Raw genomic sequence first — 11,319 nt, 5'->3', positions numbered from 1 at the left:
CGATTCATTTTGTGCCCCCCCCCCCCTAACGAATATTTCTGGATCCGCCACTGATTGAGAGGCTCATAGGCGGATTTACTTGCATGGCAGGGGGGGGGGGGGTAATGACCCCCACTCAACTTGTTAATTACTTTGTAAATTTCATATAATAATTGATCCTATTTCAATGTCTTTCACACGCCTGGAGTCTTTTATATTCTTTCCCTCCAAAGCATAATGTGATAAAAGAAGACCGGTACTAAAGATTGTCTTACTAGTTACTACGAATCTAGTTTTTGTTTATTTAGATAATCTTCATTATTGGTCATGACTTTATAGAAGAAAGATACTAAAGAGTGTGTTTCAGCCCCACTTTGTTTATTAAATATATGGTAATTTGTTCGACTACAGTGTAAAACCTGATCCTTTTTACCGATTACGTTTTACTCCCACTGAACAAAATTTCTAGATCCGCTCATCCGCCACTGGAGAGGCTGTTGGGAATTAGGGATTGGAGAAGTAGAACTTAGTTTTCTAACATATTACATTATAATCTTGAGAGATTTTTTATATCATGAAAATTGAAAGTTTTGACAGATGGAAACGTTGTATAGCTTGGATGTGCACCGTTACACTAAGAGGTACGTAGTACTGTAGTAGTAGTTGACACTTGACAGTCTAGCATGCTCTGGAACTTATTATCTAAAACGTTGTATCGTCTATTTGTCTTAAACTCTCATATGAGTTGTGCCAGTTTACATCATTTTATTTGGCACTATCTACACCAACCGCATTGTATTTGTATTAGAACTACATTGCCTTTCCTTATTTGAATGAATAAGAGCTACAACTTTGCCAACAATTTTAGTTGATTATATAAAATACTTAACTGTGATAATACATTCTTTTCATCATAAGCAAATATTGTTACAATTACACCCGATCTTTAGGTGCATTTCTAAGCAAAAGTTGACAACATTTTATGCTAAAAATGTTGTTATAGTCCCAACACTGTTGGGTCATAATTTGAGGCCGATACATACTCAAAATACTTTATCTATACCTAGTACAATAGTACTTATGACGATGAAGAGTGGTGACGGAAGTACAACTAGTTGTAACACCTAACTATACGGATGATTTATTAATAACGTGGCAATAGAGTACTTCACTTATAAAAAAACATCTAATATTTGTGATTTCTGGAAAATAGCAATGATTTGATTTTGATTATGTAGCTGAAGAAACACTAAATGACCCCGGGCAGATTAAGGATAATCTTAGGGTTAAGTAGATGTTTCCCACGAGGGTTAGGTCCGGCAAAGATGGTTATTCTTCTCGACCTGCAAAACAGACACCGTGAGCTCGTCACTGAGAAGGGGGGGGGGGTTCCTCCTTGTGACCACCCTTCGGCGTGAGAATCAGACTAGATTGCTCTGAATATAAGTGTATATTGAGAGAAATAGCTAGAGAAGATAAGATAATCCTACCGTTCTAAGGTGTTGGAGTATTTATAGCCGAAGGTAGGTTTCCAAGCTGGTACGGCCAACTGTATATAATATTCCTTTTCCACCAACCACGGGCTACGTTCGTGCCACGATGGGAGTTGGTGGGTAGGCAGCTGCTGATAGTGACATTTTGTACTGGAGCGTGCTCCTCCTCGTACTATTGTCGGTGAGCTGTCACCCTGTGATTGGTTCATGGGCTGCTTTTGCCAGATCTTGTCTATTTTGTCCATACCTTGGCAGGTATAGTACAAAAGATCTTCCAGAAGCGTACGGACTGGCTCTTTTGGGCGGGAATATTCCCGCCTTGCTCATTCCTTCTTCAGGTGACATTGCTGAAGTATAAGAGTTAGTGCCTTATGCGTGTAGCCTTACTGTTAGTGCGGGTAGCCTTCCTTCTTAGCTTGTACCCACAGTTTCGGGAACAGGCAGGGTACTGTACCAAGGGAGGCTTTCCTGCGGGAACAGCTGGCTTACTGCGTGTAAGGTCTTCATCTCTGAGCATGGTGGGTCCTGCGGAACCAGTTGGTCTTTGCGCAGACGTACCTATTCAAGGTGTGTCATGCGGGTCCAACTGGGCTTTGCGGGGACCTACCTCTTCAAGTCCCCCCAGTCCATTGTTCTTCTCATGAATTGTTAATAAGTGAGGTGAACTTTTGGACTTTAAGCAAGGGGTTTTAAAGAGGGGTTTTTGTTTTTTAAGGTTTTCCGTGGGGATTCTTCCCGCAGTTTTCCTAATGTCACTTGCAGAAATTCCCGACTTTTCTGCCTGATCTTTGGTTATGATGCGGGTAGGTGTTTAACCTCCTCGCAAGTCGGGAGCGTTGAGTTTCACTTGTATAGATTCTTCACGAGGTTTTGGTAGTTTTGGACATAGTGATCAGTTATGTTAAACCACCAATTCCACCTTGAAGCTTCAAACAATCTAGTTCTCAACGTTCCCGCCATGCGGAGGTGTTATTTCTCTTTCCGCAAGCATGGCCCATAAGATGCTTCTTGGGTTCAATTCCCTGTAATTGCTGAGTATGTGAAGGGTTTCGCCTTGACACTGTACCCGCACTTGTCTTACGGTTCCTTGTTTTCCAAGGTATCTTGGCTTCAATTCCCTGCAAGTGCTAAGTATGTGAAGGGTTTCGCCTTGACACTGTACCCGCACTTGTCTTATGGTTTCTTGTTTTCCAAGGTAAGGGGGTATATTCCCTCTTATTTTTGAATCTTTTTGAATCTTTCTGAAATTCGAAGAGTTGGTGAAAGGATAAGGACAGTCCAAACGGCTGAAGGGACGTTGGCGTCTTCTGACGGTTTCAGGACGTGCAGGAAGTTATGACGACGTGACAGCATGTGGTCAATCAGGACGCTTTTTCAGGCTCGTGGGCGCGAGTTTCATGTCACGCGCCATTCTGACACCTGTTGCCAGCTTGCTTTATCCACACGTGTCGCCGTTTCATTGCACCTGCGCTCTCTCTCTCCTCCGCATTAAATTCATCGCATTCATTGCGATGAGTATATAAGGGGGTAGAGGGTGCATCTTATCCCATACCTTCACTTCACTCTTCTTTTCCTTTCAAGCGATTTCCTGCGAATACTCATCTTTTCCGGCGAGCATTCTCCTGAAACCGCTTTCTTTAACACTTACACAATGTCTTCTTCTACTCATGATCCTGAGGTTAACGTCGAAGAATCTGACGTTTACCTCGAGAACCCGACGTCTACGTCCGATAAGGACGATAAGAGTACTGCTGGTGAGTGCTAGTGTACTCTTTCTGTCGATTTATACCACTATATCGTAAAGAAGTTCATGCTGGAGCAGTATGAGCCTGAGTTTCCGGAGCCCCACCAGACGGTGTACGATGCCCCTAAGGGCAAGATAGGGGTTTACGCCTTGTTCTTCATATATGGGAATCTAAGATTCCCATTAACGAAGTTCGTATACCGTGTTTTAGAGAAACACGGTGTGCATTTGACGGAGGTGCACCCAATGGCGATTGCTAAAGTTCGCCATTTCGAATGGGTGTGCCGTATTCTGGACATCGAGCCCCGCGTCGATCGCCTGATGACCTTCTACTCCTGGAGGTGCATCCAGGGTTGGTATACCCTGGTTACTCGGATCAAGGGGTTGAAGATCTGCGCTACCGAGCGCAGTTTTCGGTCTTGGAAGCGGGAGTTCTTTTACATCTCTGCCCGTGTCGTCCCTATAGCGATGACATTTAAGAACGGGAGAGCTCTCCCCAGCCTTCACGCCTCCAACTACCAGGAGGCGGAATGGTTCTCCAAGATTTCCCAGATCCAGACTCCGGTTTACCGCTTTCCGGAGTCCGGGATGGTGATGCTCGGGATGAGCCGCGTGTAGAAGGATGCTGGGTCTGGGACGACGCAAATACCCATCGTCCTTGAATACGGTTTGAGCTCTATTCCTTACGGTATGCTCCATTTTTTGTGTTGGTTTAGGGTTTTTCTTCTAACATTATCTTTTTTATTTCAGAGGGGAACGACTTGCAATCGCTCTTGCATCCGCGGGAGACTGGTGGTCTCGCACGGTTGGGTACTCGTGATCTTGACGAGAACGAGTTGCTCATCTTGGAGAAAACTGCGGATAGGTTCGTAGAAGTCTATCCGGCAGGTCATGAGATTCTAAGCGCCACTCGGCCAGGTAATAAGTTCTTCAATCCTCGTCCTCTTCATGCTCAAACTTCTGCTGGAATTCCTCTGATTTTGTCATCTTCTGACGAGGAATCCGCAGATGGGCCCTTCTTTGTGAGGAAGAAGAAGGCTGCTGGCGGGAAGGGCAAAGCGAAGGTTGCTTCCGTCGTCGACCTGGGGAATCAGTCTGATTCCGAGACTGAGAGTGAGGAGGCGGCGGGGAACCTTGGTGGTGGTGGCGAGACCATTGTCTCAGAGGTTGAGACAACTGTCACTTCCGAGCCACCAAACGTTGCGACGGAGACTGGCGTGAAGAGGCCAGTCCCATCGGGTCTATCTCCACCTGTTAGGTCTTTCAGGATCAAGAAAGCCAGTAAGTATATTTTTTGTTCATCTTTTCCGCATTTCCTTCCGCCTTTGTTTTTAATATCTTTTGTTGTCTTCACGCAGGAGTGGACGTATCCGCTTTTCAGAGCGGTGTGGGAGGGAGCAGTTCCGGACCCACGACGATAGGTTTGGTCAACCTATCCGAGGCGATGACCCAGGCGGCTACGCCTGTTTCTGGTGCTGGTTCAGTTGCTCATTCTGTTGAAGCAACTGTTCCAGTTATGACGTCATCTCCGCCGGTCGTCAGTGCTATCTTTACTACATCTTTCACTGGACCGGCGGTGACTTTTTCTGCGAGCTCATCCGCAGCGGCGACCACGGTTGTTAGTTCATCTCCAATGAGTTCACCTCCGATGGTCTCTACCACGGTGGCTTCTACTATGCCCCTTCCGGTGTCAGCGACTACCTCGTACATGGCCGGTTCTTCAGGTATGTTTGGGGTTGGGACCTCTAGCCAATCTTTGCCTCATTCCCATCTCCTTGACCTCTTGGATGGATGTCCCTTAGGTTCGGGTGATGGCTTTGGCGGCTACCGGCCTGTTATCGACCCTACAGGTGCGTGGGGTTACTTTGGCCTATTATCTATTCTTATCATTTTTTCCTAACTGTTTTTTGTTTTTGCAGTTTCGGATTCCAATGAGGTGTATGCTCCAAGGTGGAATATCCGCCGAGGAACAACCCTAAGGACGGCTGCGGATTGTGTCGACCGGGCGCGCCATGCCGCTCCAAGCGGTGCGTTGGGGGAGGCAATGGCTAGCTACCAGGAGGGTAGGCTGTCCAATGAGCTACGAATCCTTCTCGCCCGGATGCAGCCGCGCGTCGAGTTGCTTTGTCGTGAAAACGACAAGTTAAAGACTGCGCGTAGCCTGGAGGTGGCCCAGGTGCGTTCGCTGCGGGAGGAGAACAAGATGCTCGCCGCCATTGCTGCGGAGAAAGAGAAGGCCTTCAAGGACCTTGAGGTCGAGATCCAGGCCAGGCATGAGGCCCGTTCCAAGGCTACCCAAGCTGTTAACGAACAGCTTAGGTTGGCCAAGGAAACTGCGCGTAATGCGACCGAGAGGGCCACCAAAGCTGAAGCCGTTGCTGAGCCTCTGCGTACTGAGAACGAAGAGCTCAAAGCCAAACTAGAGAAGCTTCAGCAGGCTCATGATGCTTTGGCTTTAGAAGATGCCAAGAAGCTCCAAAAGCTTCTTGATCAGAAGGGTATGCTTGATCGCACTGAGCGCAAGCTTAAGGGCGTTGAAGAGGCTGCTGCTAAGGATGTGTTGCTTGCCAACCTCAACAAGAATGAAGCCGAACGCGCCCGCGATCAAGCTCAAGCTACCCTTCAAGAGGCTCTGACAAATCAGGAGTGGCTTCTGCGAGAAGCGTTGCCTCAGGTACGCATAGCTCCATAATTTTTTTTTTTGCTTTACGCTTTTCTTTATACTTAAAAAAGTTTTTTATATATATATTTTTTTTGTAGGTTGTGCATCGGATTTTCGCGAACACATCTTCTGACGATGCCATGAGTGCAGCCCCAACGCTTCTCATGAGGATGGGGAGAAGGCTGGCTTACTGCTTGGTCTAGGATTTGCAGAGAAGGGCATCCCGCCTTCCAACTTTCCTTTACACGATGTAGACACTGAAGCTGCCTACGACCAAGCTGTGAACCAGTATGCTGCCTTCCCGCATCCGGTTGTGGAGAAGGTGAACGAAATTGTGGCTGTTGATGATGGGCTAGCTGTTCTCAAAGCTTTCCTTGAACTGCCACAGCCAACTGATTGTGCGGGTTCAAGTGGGTTTGGAAGGAGTGGTCCCGAAGCTTGAACCTTGAGACCCCTTCCAACCGTTAGGATAGATTTGTATTTTTGTAGGCGGGTAGATACCTAGCCATTCTTGTAATGTTTGAATTTTTATTGTGAATATAAATATTTTGTTAACGCCTTGCCTTGTAAACATTATATGATTTGCTCACGCATATTTTAGTTTAACTTAGCAATTTTCTAAGTGTTTTGAATAAGTTAACCTTTCGACGCGTATTGGATAATAGGTTAATGTTATGTTTCCTCTATCATGATTGTGCGGGTAGAACCATCACTTTCACTTAGTAGGATGACCAAACTTTACCTATATCTGACCTGCGTGAAGGTTTTCCTCATTTTCCCCTTAGAAATATTTACTGTTTTTGTGTTTATGCGGGTTGTGCCGCTTTCCACACGCAACAACTTACTTCCTCCCACACTTATTTATGTGGTGAATACCGGCATATCAGTGTGGTCAGTTCATAAGTATAAAGGTAAGGCTATCAACACAATGTGATAAAGGAGAATCATTTCCCTTAGAAGTGGCTCTAGGCCTTTTCTTTACAAGTTTGGAATTGATCTACATGTAACATTTGCGTAATTGAGCTCCATTCCATGTTCTTGGGATAGGGGTGCCATCGAGCCTTTCGAGCCGGTATGCGCCCTTTCCCAAAACTTCTTTAATGATGTATGGCCCTTCCCATACCGGGGCCAGCTTTCCTGGGCGCTCTTGGTTCAAAGCCTCGTTGTTACGCAGTATGTAGTCTCCGACATTGAAGTTGCAGAGTTTAACCAGCGTGTTGTAGTACTTTTGCATTTGTCGCTTGTAGTTCTCTTCACGCGCTGCGGCTAAGTCTCTGCGTTCTTCGGTTAGCATGAGGTCTAACCGTCTTTCCGCATCATTGTCTTCTGGTTGAGTTATGACTCTTGGCGAGGGTAGACCAATTTCGACCGGGACCATGGCTTCAGTGCCATAGGTGAGGCTGAACGGGGTTTCGCCTGTGCTTGCCTTTTTTAGCGTTCTGTTCGCCCAAAGGACATGTGGGACTTCGTCCACCCAGCCGGATCTATGCTCCAAGAGTCTTTTCTTTATGCCGTCGACGATGCTCTTGTTTGCTCTTTCCACCTCACCATTATCCTGCGGGTGTGCCACTGAGGTAAAGGTGTGGGTGATTTGAAGTTCTTTCAGCCACTTTTGTAGCTTCTGGTCAGCAAAGTTGGTGCCGTTATCGCTCACCAAATTCTGTGGAAGTCCAAAACGACAAATAATAAATTCCCAAATAAATTTTTTGATATGTTTTGCGGTTGTTTGGGCTAGGGGTTTTGCTTCTATCCACTTGGTGAAGTAGTCGATAGCTACCACTAGGAACTGAACGTTCCCTACTGCTGTGGGAAATGGGCCTGTCACATCTATGGCCCACTTCTGGAATGGCCATGAAGAAGTGACTGGAACAAGTTCGTTCTTCGGGCGATGCGTGTTGGGTGCGTAAAGCTGGCAGGACCTACATTTTCTGATGTAAGCCAGCGCATCCGTATGCATCCCCGGCCAAAAGTATCTCGCGTTGTTTAGCTTAGCTACAACTGCGCGTGTACTCCACAGATGCCTTCGTGTACTTCCCTTAGGAGGTAATCGGCATCTTGGTCGTCGACGCATTTGAGGAGTGGGCCCAGAAAATTACGCCTGTAAAGTATGTCATCAACAAGTTGATAGTTCAGTGATTTACAGTGTATCTTTCTTGCCTGTGTCTTTGACTCTGGTAGTATACCCGCCGCAAGGTAATTTATGATTGGTGTCATCCACGTTTCTGTGCCGGTTTGGATGACACAAATTTCCTTGTGCGGGACTGATGGTGCTCCGAGGAGTTCAACGCGGATATCCTTTCCCAAGTGGGTGAATGCTAACGATGCGAGCTTGCTTAACGCATCCGCAGATTTGTTTTCGCTTCGCTTGATGTGCATAACTTTGCAATCGTTGAAATCACGCATAAGGGTTTTTGCTTGTGCGAGGTACAGGGCCATTGTGTCGTTCACGGCCGTGTACGTCCCGTTTATCTGATTGGCTACTAACATGGAATCCACGTGGGCTTCCAAGTTTTTCACCCCCATCTTACGCGCAATTCTTAACCCGGCCAAGAATGCTTCGTACTCCGCTTCGTTATTCGTACTTGGGAAATCCAGCCGAATAGCGTAAGTGTACTCTTGGCCTGCTGGGTTAGTTAGTTTTAACCCTGCGCCTGAACCCTCGTTGTTGGCTGCTCCATCAGTATAGAGTCGCCAGACATCGTTAATGTCCTGTGCTGGAGAGGGTTGAGCCTCTTCCTGGCACTATTTTTCCCCCGCGGGGACTTCTGCAATAAAGTCGGCCAAGACTTGGCCTTTTATGGCTGGTCTTAGCTTGTACTTTATCGCATATTCCCCCAATTCAATTGCCCATTTGGCTAGGCGCCCTGACAACTCGGGTTTGCCTAGAACGTTTGCAAGTTTGAAGTTGGTGAGAATGGTGATTGGGTGGCCTTGGAAATATCGTCTTAGCCTGCGTGAAGCCTGTACAAGCGCTAAGACTAATTTTTCCAGGGTAGAGTACCGGGTTTCTACGTCTGTCAAGACGCGGCTGACATAGTAGATAGGCATCTGGATGCCTTTTCGTTCTACTAGTAGGACTGCTCCGGTTGCTCTGTCTGTGGCGGAGAGGTAAAGAATTAATTCCTCCCCACTTCTGGTGCTGTGAGTGTTGGGAGTTCGATCAAGCGTGACCGAATTTCTTGAAAAGCTACTTCCGCTTATGGTGTCCAGCGGAAGTGCGTTTTCTTTAAGCAATTTCTCAATGTTGACACGAATGTGAACGACCTATCCGCATGGTTTGCTAAAAAGCGGTTAAGTGCGACTAGTCGTCCATTCAGTGTCTGAGCTTGTTTGATGGTAGTAGGTGATTCCATTTTCATAATGGCTTCGACCTTTTCAGGGTTCGCTCTAAAGCCATCTTTGGTAACGATGACTCCTAAGAACTTCCCTTCTTCCATCCCAAAAGAACACTTGCTCGGGTTGAGCTTCATGTTTATCTTTCTGAGCGTGTTGAAAGTTTCTTCGATGTCTTTCAACATCGCCTCTGGCTCAAGACTTTTGATGACCAAGTCATCCATGTAAACTTCCAAGTTCCTCCCAATTTGGGCATGAAAATCTTTGTCCATCAGGCGTTGGTATGTGGACCCGGCATTCTTAAGTCCGAATGGCATCATTTGATAACAAAATGTGCCATCGGGCGTCCGAAATGCGGTTTTGTCCTGATCATCAACGGCCATGTGGATTTGATGGTACCCTTTATACGCATCAAGGAAGCATTTAAGGCGAAATGGTGCTAGCGAATCTACCTTAAGGTCAATTTCGGGTAGCGGGTAACAATCCTTGGCGCATGCTTTGTTTAGGTCTTTAAAATCTATGCACATGCGCCATTGTTTGTTGGATTTCGGTACCATGACGGGATTTGCAACCCATGTTTGATATTTACTAACGCGTACGATGCCTGCGTCAAGGAGTTCCTTGAGTTGGGTTCTACACGCGTTAGCCTGTTCCGCACCCATTACACAACGCTTTTGTATGACCGGCGTAAAAGTCGGGTCACACTTGAGCTTATGCTCCGCCTTACTTCGGGGTACACCAGTCATGTCAGCTGGTGTCCACGCGAAGATGTCAGCATTTTTTTGCAATAAGCGTTTGAGTAAGGTGCGTGTGGGATTAGTGATTGTTGAGCCAATGGTAACGGCCTGGTCAGGGTGTTTGCCATTGAAGGCCCATTCTTCTGGCTCGGTAATGGTCGGTTTAGCCATCTTTGGTTTGGGTTTAAATGAGACAGATGCGATGCATACCTGGGGAATACCCGTGATCATCGCGACACCCTCAGCTGTTGGCCATCCCATCATGCCATGGACCGAAGACACCACGGCATTAAATCTTGTCATCCCATCTCTTCCGAAGAGAATGTCGTATGTGTGGTGTGGCTTCCTCATACGACGAAGTCCACGTTTTCTGTGCGAGAGTACTTTCCGTCCGTGAGAGTGACAGGGAAGGATAGGATACCCAAGGGGGTGTTTGTGCTGCCATCGAACCCTTCCATCGAGGCGTAAACCGTTTCCAGGCATTCTTTGTCTTCGTCGTCTAGCTTGTCGAAGAACTGCCTGTACATGACCGTTGACGAAGCGCTGTTATCAGCAAGAGTGCGGGAGGTGATGTAGTGCCCCAGCTGGCTTTTGATGACTATGGGGCCTTCTTTGTTGGGCCCTCTTGGCACACGCGGGAAGCGCACTTCAGCTTCCTTCCACGCACTTGGCTCTGTTGTTCGTCGTGTCCTTCCTCTGACGTTGCCATGAACCATGTGAATGCTGATGTCGACGGGATTCCGTCCATTGCCCTTGTACCGATTGTCATTCCTCCCACCATTCTTGATTGACGCCACGAGGTGTGTGAGTTTCCCATCTTTGACGAATGTTTCGACGATATCCTTCAAAGATGTGCATTCCTCCGTGGTGTGGCCTTTGGTCCCGTGGAAGTCACAGGATTTGCTCTGATCAGCGTTATGACGCTGTCGGATTATTGGAGCCTTTGGCCATGGGAGTTTCTCGGTTGCAAATATCTCGGTGACGCTTTTGATGAGTGGCGTTCATCTAGGATTCCGGTTTGACGAGTGCTTGTTGTCCCTTCCGCCTAAGAGAGGGCGAGAGCTGGATGAGGTGTCAAAGTTTATCCTTGACTGCCAAATACCAAGCTTCCTCTTCTTATTTTGTCGGGCGGTCCGGACGTTATTTTCTCTCGTTCTCTGCGTGTAGAGGTTTGTGCTCTGGGGAAGATTTCTACCCAGTTGCTTCTCCGTCTCGGCAAAGCGTTTAGCTGCCGTCATGATGGCATCCCACGTGGATGGCATGCCATCTTTACCCGTCAACGTGCGGATAAGCTCTGGGTACTCAGCGCCCTGAATGAAAGCGGCGCGAACAAGATCTTCACTAATGGTGCCCAGACTTAGCTTCTTTGAG

The sequence above is a fragment of the Bidens hawaiensis genome, unplaced genomic scaffold, assembly GCF_021521415.1.
Source record: "Bidens hawaiensis isolate Kalapana, Puna unplaced genomic scaffold, B.hawaiensis_p1.1 tig00009824_1, whole genome shotgun sequence".
NCBI lineage: Eukaryota > Viridiplantae > Streptophyta > Magnoliopsida > Asterales > Asteraceae > Bidens > Bidens hawaiensis.
Note: the sequence above shows the minus strand (reverse complement) of the source record.